At 39.2% G+C, this 9,949-nt stretch overlaps 2 non-coding genes across 2 annotated transcripts; one reads left to right on the top strand and one right to left on the bottom strand.

The window, feature by feature from the left end:
* Window positions 1-1,579: 1,579 nt before the first annotated feature.
* Window positions 1,580-1,687, bottom strand: LOC148565542 (small nucleolar RNA R71). The gene has a single exon (XR_015885455.1). It is a non-coding gene; the product is annotated as a small nucleolar RNA R71 (small nucleolar RNA).
* An 8,188-nt stretch (window positions 1,688-9,875) lies between these two features.
* TRNAI-AAU (transfer RNA isoleucine (anticodon AAU)) lies at window positions 9,876-9,949 on the top strand. Its single transcript has one exon. It is a non-coding gene; the product is annotated as a tRNA-Ile (tRNA).

Raw genomic sequence — 9,949 nt, 5'->3', positions numbered from 1 at the left:
ATGCATTCATTGCTTTGATCCAAAATTTTCATGCATTGCATCATTTTCATGTTCTTCTCTCTCATCATTAAAAATTCAAAAATCAAAAAAATATCTTTCCCTCTTTTCTCTCATAAAATTCGAAAATTTGAGTTGACTTTTTCAAAAATTTTTAAAATCTAGTTGTTTCTTATGAGTCAAATCAAATTTTCAATTTAAAAATCTTATCTTTTTCAAAATCTTTTTCAAAAATCAAATCTTTTTCATTTTTCTTAGTTATTTTCGAAAATTTTAAAAAATATTTTTCAAAAATCTTTTTCTTATCTTTATCTCCTAATTTTCGAAAATAACATCATCAATTAATGTTTTGATTCAAAAATTTCAAGTTTGTTACTTACTTGTTAATAAAGATTCAAACTTTAAGTTCTAGAATCCTATCTTGTGATTTCTTGTAAATCAAGTCATTAATTGTGATTTTAAAAATCAAATCTTTTTCAAAACTAATTTCAATCATATCTTTTCAAAAATATCTTTTGATCTTATCTTTTTTTTCAAAATCATATCTTTTTCAAAAATTTGATTTTAAAATATCTTTTCTAACCTCCTATCTTCCTATCTTTTCAAAATTGATTTTCAAATTTGTTTCAACTAACTAACTAACTTTTTGTTTGTTTCTTATCTTTTTCAAAACTCCCTAACTAACTCTCTCTCTCTAATTTTCGAAAATATCTTCCCCCTTTTTCAAAATTTCTTTTTAATTAATTATTTTAATTTTTGATTTTAATTTTTGATAAAAAAAATGACTAACCTTTTTCAAAAACTATTTTCGAAAATCACTAACTCTTTTTCAAAAATTATTTTCGAAAAATCACTTCCCCCTCTCATCTTCTTTTATTTGTTTATTTATTTACTAACATCTCTTCCTCACTCACCAAAAAATCCGAACCCCCTCTCTCTCTGAGTTCAGATTTTCTCTTCTTTTCTTTTATTCACACAGGGACCTCTATACTGTGGTAAAGAGAATCCCTATTATTATTATTATTATTTTTCTGTCCCTCTTTTTCAAATGAGCAGGAGCAAAGACAAGAATATTCTTGTTGAAGCAGATCCAGAACCTGAAAGGACTCTGAAAAGGAAATTAAGAGAAGCTAAAATATAATAGTCCAGAGACAACCTTTCAGAAATTTTCGAACAAGAAGAGGAGATGGCAGCCGAAAATAATAATAATGCAAGGAGGATGCTTGGTGACTTTACTGCACCTAATTCCAATTTACATGGAAGAAGCATCTCCATTCCTGCCATTGGAGCAAACAATTTTGAGCTGAAACCTCAATTAGTTTCTCTGATGCAACAGAACTGCAAGTTTCATGGACTTCCATCTGAAGATCCTTTTCAGTTCTTAACTGAATTCTTGCAGATATGTGATACTGTTAAGACTAATGGAGTAGATCCTGAAGTCTACAGGCTCATGCTTTTCCCTTTTGCTGTAAGAGACAGAGCTAGAGTATGGTTGGACTCTCAACCTAAGGATAGCCTGAACTCTTGGGATAAGCTGGTCAAGGCTTTCTTAGCCAAGTTATTTCCTCCTCAAAAGCTGAGTAAGCTTAGAGTGGATGTTCAGACCTTCAGACAGAAAGAAGGTGAATCCCTCTATGAAGCTTGGGAGAGATACAAAGGACTGACCAAAAAGTGTCCTTCTGACATGCTTTCAGAATGGACCATCCTGGATATATTCTATGATGGTCTGTCTGAATTAGCTAAGATGTCATTGGATACTTTTGCAGGTGGATCCATTCACCTAAAGAAAATGCCTGCAGAAGCTCAAGAACTCATTGACATAGTTGCTAATAACCAGTTCATGTACACTTCTGAAAGGAATCCTGTGAGTAATGGGACGCCTATGAAGAAAGGAGTTCTTGAAATTGATACTCTAAATGCCATACTGGCTCAGAATAAAATATTGACTCAGCAAGTCAATATGATTTCTCAGAGTCTGAATGGAATGCAAGCTGCATCCAATAGTACTCAAGAGGCATCTTCTGAAGAAGAAGCTTATGATCCTGAAAACCCTGCAATAGCAGAGGTAAATTATATGGGTGAACCATATGGAAACACATATAATCCATCATGGAGAAATCACCCAAATCTCTCATGGAAGGATCAACAAAAGCCTCAACAAGGCTTTAATAATGGTGGAAGAAATAGGTTTAACAATAGTAAACCTTTTCCATCATCCACTCAGCAACAGACAGAGAACTCTGAACAAAATACCTCTAATTTAGCAAACTTAGTCTCTGATCTATCTAAGGCCACTGTGAGTTTCATGAATGAAACAAGATCATCCATTAGAAATTTGGAGGCACGAGTGGGCCAGCTGAGTAAAAGGATCACTGAAATCCCTCCTAGTACTCTCCCAAGCAATACAGAAGAGAATCCAAAAGGAGAGTGCAAGGCCATTGAATTAATTACCATGGCTGAACCTGTAAGGGAGGGAGAGGACGTGAATCCCAAGGAGGAAGACCTCCTGGGACGTCCAGTAATCAATAAGGAGTTTTCCTCTGAGGAACCAAAGGAATCTGAGACTCATCTAGAGATCATATAGATTCCATTGAACCTCCTTATGCCATTCATGAGCTCTGATGAGTATTCCTCTTCTGAAGAGAACGAGGATGTTACTGAAGAGTAAGCTGCCAAGTTTCTTGGTGCAATCATGAAGCTGAATGCCAAATTATTTGGTATTGAGACTTGGGAAGATGAACCTCCCTTGTTCACCAATGAACTAAGTGATCTAGATCAACTAAGATTGCCTCAGAAGAAACAGGATCCTGGAAAGTTCGTAATACCTTGTACCATAGGCAACATGATCTTTGAAAAGGCTCTGTGTGACCTTGGTTCAGGGATAAACCTCATGCCCCTCTCTGTAATAGAGAAACTGGGAATCTATGGGGTACAAGCTGCTAAAATCTCATTAGAGATGGCAGACAATTCAAGAAAACAGGCTTATGGACAAGTAGAGGACGTGTTAGTAAAGGTTGAAGGCCTTTACATCCCTGCTGATTTCATAGTCCTAGATACTGGGAAGGATGAGGATGAATTCATCATCCTTGGAAGACCCTTCCTAGCCACAGCAAGAGCTGTAATTGATGTTGACAGAGGTGAACTAGTCCTTCAATTGAATGAGGACTCCGTTGAGTTTAAAACTCAAGGACATCCTTCTGTAAACATGGAGAGGAAGCACAGTAAGCTTCTCTCAAAACAGAGTCAACGAGAGCCCCCACAGTCAAACTCTAAGTTTGGTGTTGGGAGGCCACAACCAAACTCTAAGTTTGGTGTTGGGAAGTCTCAACAATGCTCTGAACATCTGTGAGGCTCCACGAGAGCCCACTGTCAAGCTATTGACATTAAAGAAGCGCTTATTGGGAGGCAACCCAATTTTTATTTATCTAATTTTATTTTTCTTGTTCTTTCATGTTTTATTAGGTTCATGATCATGTGGAGTCACAAAATAAATATAAAAATTGAAAACGGAATCAAAAACAGCAGAAGAAAAATCACACCCTGGAGGAAGACCTTACTGGCGTTTAAACGCCAGTAAGAAGCATCTGGCTGGCGTTCAACGCCAGAACAGAGCATGGTTCTGGCGCTGAACGCCCAAAATGGGCAGCATCTGGGCGATTGAACACCAGAATTTTACCCTGGAGAAGAGTTGGCGCTGAACGCCCAGAACAAGCATGGTTCTGGCGTTCAACGCCAGAAATGGGCAACAAATGGGCGTTCAACGCCCAGAACAAGCACCAATCTGGCGCTGAATGCCCAGAGTTGTGTGCAAGGGCATTTTGCATGCCTAATTTGGTGCAAGGTTGTAAATCCTTGAACACCTCAGGATCTGTGGACCCCACAGGATCACCTCAGGATCTGTAGACCCCACAGGATCCCCACCTACCTCCACTCACTTCTTCTCATCCCTCTTTCACACAATCCCATAAACACTCTTCCCCAAAACTCTTCACCAATCACCTCAATCTCTCTTTCCTATCACCACTTCACCACTCACATCCATCCACTCTTCCCCATCAACCTACCTCATAAACTCCACCTACCTTCAAAATTCAAAATCAATTTTCCACCCAAACCCACCCTATATGGCCGAACCTTACCCACCTCCCTTCCCTATATATAGCCCTCCATTCCCCCTCATTTTCACACAACACAACCCTCTCTTTCCCTTCTTAGCCGAAACACATCTCTCTCTCCCTCTCCTCCATTTCTTCTTCTTCTTCATCTCTTCTTTCTTCTCTTGCTCGAGGGGAGCAATATTTTAAGTTTGGTGTGGTAAAAGCATAAGCTTTTTGTTTTTCCATTACCATTGATGGCACATAAGATCGGAAAATCCTCTAGAAAAGGGAAAGGGAAGACAAAAGCTTCCACCTCCAAGTCATGGGAGATGGAAAGATTCATCTCCAAAGCTCATCAAGACCACTTCTATGATGTTGTGGCCAAGAAAAAGGTGATCCCCGAGGTCCCTTTCAAGCTCAAAAAGAATGAGTATCCGGAGATCTGACATGAAATCCAAAGAAGAGGTTGGGAAGTTCTAACAAACCCCATCCAACAAGTCGGCATCCTAATGGTTCAAGAGTTCTATGCCAATGCATGGATCACTAGGAACCATGATCAAAGTAAGAACCCAAACCCAAAGAATTATATTACAATGGTTCGGGGGAAATACTTAGATTTTAGTCCGGAAAATGTGAGGTTGGCGTTTAACTTGCCTATGATGCAAGAAGATGCACGCCCCTACACTAGAAGGGTCAACTTTAATCAAAGGTTGGACCAAGTCCTCATGGACATATGTGTGGAAGGAGCTCAATGGAAGATTGACTCCAAAGGCAAGCCGGTTCAATTAAGAAGACTGGACCTCAAGCCTGTGGCTAGAGGATGGTTGGAGTTCATCCAACGCTCCATCATCCCCACTAGCAACCAATCTGAAGTTACTGTGGATCGGGCCATCATGATCCATAGCATCATGATTGGAGAAGAAGTAGAAGTTCATGAAGTCATCTCCCTTGAACTCTACAAAATAGCCGAAAAGCCCTCTCCTGGGGCAAGGCTAGCTTTTCCTCATCTTATTTGCCATCTATGTTACTCAGCTGGAGCTTTCATAGAAGGAGATATTCCCATTGAGGAAGAGAAGCCCATCACTAAGAAAAGGATGGAGCAAGCAAGAGAGTTCATTCATGGATCTCAAGAGACGCATGAAGCTCATCACCATGAGATCCCGGAGATGCCTCAAATGCATTTTCCTCCACAAAACTATTGGGAGCAAATCAACACCTCCCTAGGAGAATTAAGTTCCAACATGGGACAACTAAGGGTGGAACATCAAGAGCACTCCATCATCCTTCATGAAATAAGAGAAGATCAAAAAGCAATGAGGGAGGAGCAACAAAGACAAGGAAGAGACATAGAAGAGCTCAAGGACATCATTGGTTCCTCATTACATGATCATTAGTATTTAGTAACTATGTCTTAAAGTTATGAATGTCCTATGAATCCATCACCTCTCTTAAATGAAAAATGTTTTAATTCAAAAGAACAAGAAGTACATGAGTTTCGAATTTATCCTTGAACTTAGTTTAATTATATTGATGTGGTGACAATACTTTTTGTTTTCTGAATGAATGCTTGAACAGTGCATATGTCTTTTGAAGTTGTTGTTTAAGAATGTTAAATATGTTGGCTCTTGAAAGAATGATGACAAGGAGACATGTTATTTGATAATCTAAAAAATCATAAAAATGATTCTTGAAGCAAGAAAAAGTAGCAAAGAACAAAGCTTGCAGAAAAAAAAATAGCGAAAAAAAATAGAAAAAAAAAAGAGAAAAAGCAAGCAGAAAAAGTCAAAGCTCTTAAAACCAAAAGGCAAGAGCAAAAAGCCAATAGCCCTTAAAACCAAAAGGCAAGGATAATAAAAAGGATCCCAAGGCTTTGAGCATCAGTGGATAGGAGGGCCTAAAGGAATAAAATCCTGGCCTAAGCGGCTAAACCAAGCTGTCCCTAACCATGTGCTTGTGGCGTGTAGGTGTCAAGTGAAAACTTGAGACTGAGCGGTTAAAGTCAAGGTCCAAAGCAAAAATAGAGTGTGCTTAAGAACCCTGGACACCTCTAATTGGGGACTTTAGCAAAGCTGAGTCACCATCTGAAAAGGTTCACGCAATTATGTGTCTGTGGCATTTATGTATCCGGTGGTAATACTGGAAAACAAAGTGCTTAGGGCCACGGCCAAGACTCATAAAATAGCTGTGTTCAAGAATCATCATATTGAACTAGGAGAATCAATAACACTATCTGAACTCTGAGTTCCTATAGATGCCAATCATTCTGAACTTCAATGGATAAAGTGAGATGCCAAAACTATTCAAGAGGCAAAAAGCTACAAGTCCCGCTCATTTAATTGGAGCTATGTTTCATTGATAGTTTGGAATTTATAGTATATTCTCTTCTTTTTATCCTATTTGATTTTCAGTTGCCTGAGGACAAGCAACAATTTAAGTTTGGTGTTGTGATGAGCAGATAATTTATACGCATTTTGGCATTGTTTTTAGTGTGTTTTTTAGTAGAATCTAGTTAGTTTTAGGGATGTTTTCATTAGTTTTTATGTTAAATTCACATTTCTGGACTTTACTATGAGTTTGTGTGTTTTTTTGTGATTTCAGGTATTTTCTGGCTGAAATTGAGGGACTTGAGCAAAAATCAGATTCAGAGGTTGAAGAAGGACTGCTGATGCTGTTGGATTCTGACCTCCCTGCACTCAAAGTGGATTTTCTGGAGCTACAGAACTCAAAATGGCGCGCTTCCAATTGCGTTGGAAAGTAAAAATCCAGGGCTTTCTAGCAATGAATAATAGTTCATACTTTGGCCAAGTTTAGATGATGTAAAAGGGCATTGAACGCCAGTTCTACGCTGCTGTCTGGAGTTAAACGCCAGAAACAAGTCACAAACCAGAGTTGAACGCCAGAAATACGTTACAACCTGGCGTTCAACTCCAGAAAGAGCCTCTGCACGTGTAACATTCAAGCTCAGCACAAGCACACACCAAGTGGGCCCCGGAAGTAGATTTATGCATCAATTACTTACTTCTGTAAACCCCAGAAACTTATTTAGTATAAATAGGACTGTTTACTATTGTATTAGACATCCTGGATTGTATTTTTGATCCTGTGATCTCGTTTTGGGGGCTGGCCATTCGGCCATGCCTGGACCTTTCACTTTTGTATTTTCAAACGGTAGAGTTTCTGCACTCCATAGATTAAGGTGTGGAGCTCTGTTGTTCCTCAAAGATTAATGCAAAGTACTACTGTTTTTCTATTCAATTTAACTTATTCCGCTTCTAAGATATTCATTCGCACTTCAACCTGAATGTGATGAACGTGACAATCATCATCATTCCCTATGAACGCGTGCCTGACAACCACTTCCGTTCTACCTTAGATTGAATGAGTATCTCTTGGATCTCTTAATCAGAATCTTCGTGGTATAAGCTAGATTGATGGCGGCATTCATGAGAGCCCGGAAAGTCTAAACCTTGTCTGTGGTATTCCGAGTAGGACTCTGGGATTGAATGACTGTGACGAACTTTAAACTCGCGAGTGCTGGGCGTAGTGACAGACGCAAAAGGAGGGTGAATCCTATTCTAGTATGATCGAGAACCTCAGATGATTAGCCATGCTGTGACAGAGCATTTGGACCATTTTCACAAGAGGATGGGATGCAGCCATTGACAAGGGTGATGCCTCCAGACGATTAGCCATGCAGTGACAGCGCATCGGACCATTTTCCAGAGAGGATTAAAAGTAGCCATTGACAACGGTGATGCCCTTACATAAAGCCAGCCATGGAAAGGAGTAAGACTGATTGGATGAAGACAGCAGGAAAGCAGAGGTTCAGAGGAACGAAAGCATCTCTATACGCTTATCTAAAATTCTCACCAATGAATTACATAAGTGTTTCTATCCCTATTTTCTATCTATTTATTATTTATGTTCGAAAACTCCATAACTATTTTATATCCGCCTGACTGAGATTTACAAGGTGACCATAGCTTGCTTCATACCAACAATCTCCGTGGGATCGACCCTTACTCACGTAAGGTTTATTACTTGGACGACCCAGTGCACTTGCTAGTTAGTTGTATCGGAGTTGTGAATGAAAAACGATTTATTAAGACGTGCGTACAGAGTTTCTGGCGCCGTTTCCTGAGATCACAATTTCGTGCACCATGGGGACTATCTTCGTGGCTGGATCGAGCGGTCTTAGTTTTGAGATCAGCTTCGAGCTTTAGGAGCTTCTCCTCCAGCTCTCAACGCCATCTTGTTTCTCTCCGAAGGTCTCGCTTGGCCTCCCGCTGCCGGTCGGCTTCTTGTTCAAGTTGTTTAAGTCAATGTTGTTGCTCACGGATAGCTTCCAAGATTTCAGTGTTTTGGGGTTGTTTATCTCCTTTATTTTGAGGTGTATCCTTTGGTATGGTATCCGTGTTCTTATGCGGCGTTCTGTCCTCCAATCCAGAGTTGTGATCATTGTCAAGGTTGTCCTCCATGATGATGGGATGACTTCCAGCTTCCCCGGCAACGGTGCCAAAGTTCCGATGGTTACCTGAAACTGAAGGTCGATCTCGGAGGAGATCTGCTGTTGTTGCCGGAGCTGTCGTGTCCGACTTGCTGAGCCTTGAGATGTTACTGATCCTTGATGACCGGAGGGTGGTGGTACCTGCAAGAGACTCCGATGCTTAAGTTAGCATGGGCTTTGAGAAGGTTTTTTGTTTAGAATCAGAGTTTGAGTTAAACCTGGGTGCTCCAGTGTATTTATAGTAGTGTGGCAGACCTCCCTTGAGATAAGTTAGTTATCTTATCCTAGCTTTTGTGGGTGAGTCCCCTTATCTTTGGCCAGTCGCCTTTAGGTGGGCTGTGATCTTCTGCTTTGGGCATACTTGGGCCCTTATAGCAATTTGGCCGAGCTCTTTAGGAAGAGGTCGGTGTCGACCAACCTTTGTAAGAGGTCGGTCATTTTTGTCTTCATCCAACCCGGCTCGCCTAGCTCGACCCAGGGTATGAACAATATTCTTTTTAGTATAAGATTTAGTACACATTACACTTACAACTTCAAATTTTAGATATCTGCTTCATACTAAAAAGCTATCATTATAGTTAAGTTAGTTGCCACAATCTTTTTCAACTGTAATAACAAAATTCTTGTCGAATTTCATTTTCTTCTTAACAACGTCATATTTGTGAACCATAACTATGCTATATTTGTTGTTTTGCTAGCACATTAGGCATCAAAACCATGGGTATAAAGTTCGAACAACATGAAACGTTTTCTTCTATGCATTGTAACTTGATATTCCATGGGTCAAGTCCGCAAAAGCAAATGGGAAGTTCTATGGTATCTTAAGCATTGTTCACCATAATACAAAGCTCTATCACTTTTGAACATAATATGCAAAGCTCTCAAATACAATACGAGGTGCAAAATTTATATCATATTCTTTAGTGGACACCAACTAAACAAAATTCCTTATATGTTCAAATAAATTTTTTTCTAATTTTCCTAATCCACGTACTTTTATTTTCTCACAAGCAAAGACATTGAATATATCGCTCTATTTTAAACAAATTTGTTAATTATTTATATATTGATTCTAGATATTTTTTGCAAATCAAGTAGGGCAAAATACACCTAATACTAGAATACCACCAACCGATATATAATGATATCACTAATGTGCTGTGATACACCCTGATGATTTATAGAAATAGAGTATGAAAACTTTTATTAACACGGATTAACAGGGAAATTAAAACTTTTATAAATGTCGATAAACAAAGCAAAGAAAATATGTTGGCCTATTAGCTTAGTTGGTTAGAGCGTTGTGCTAATAATGCGAAGGTCGCAGGTTCGAGACCTGCATGGGCCA

This window comes from Arachis ipaensis, chromosome B5 (assembly GCF_059453495.1).
Source record: "Arachis ipaensis isolate K30076 ecotype BB chromosome B5, ASM5945349v1, whole genome shotgun sequence".
In the NCBI taxonomy this organism is placed as follows: domain Eukaryota; kingdom Viridiplantae; phylum Streptophyta; class Magnoliopsida; order Fabales; family Fabaceae; genus Arachis; species Arachis ipaensis.
This window is presented reverse-complemented; position numbering and strand designations above follow the sequence as displayed.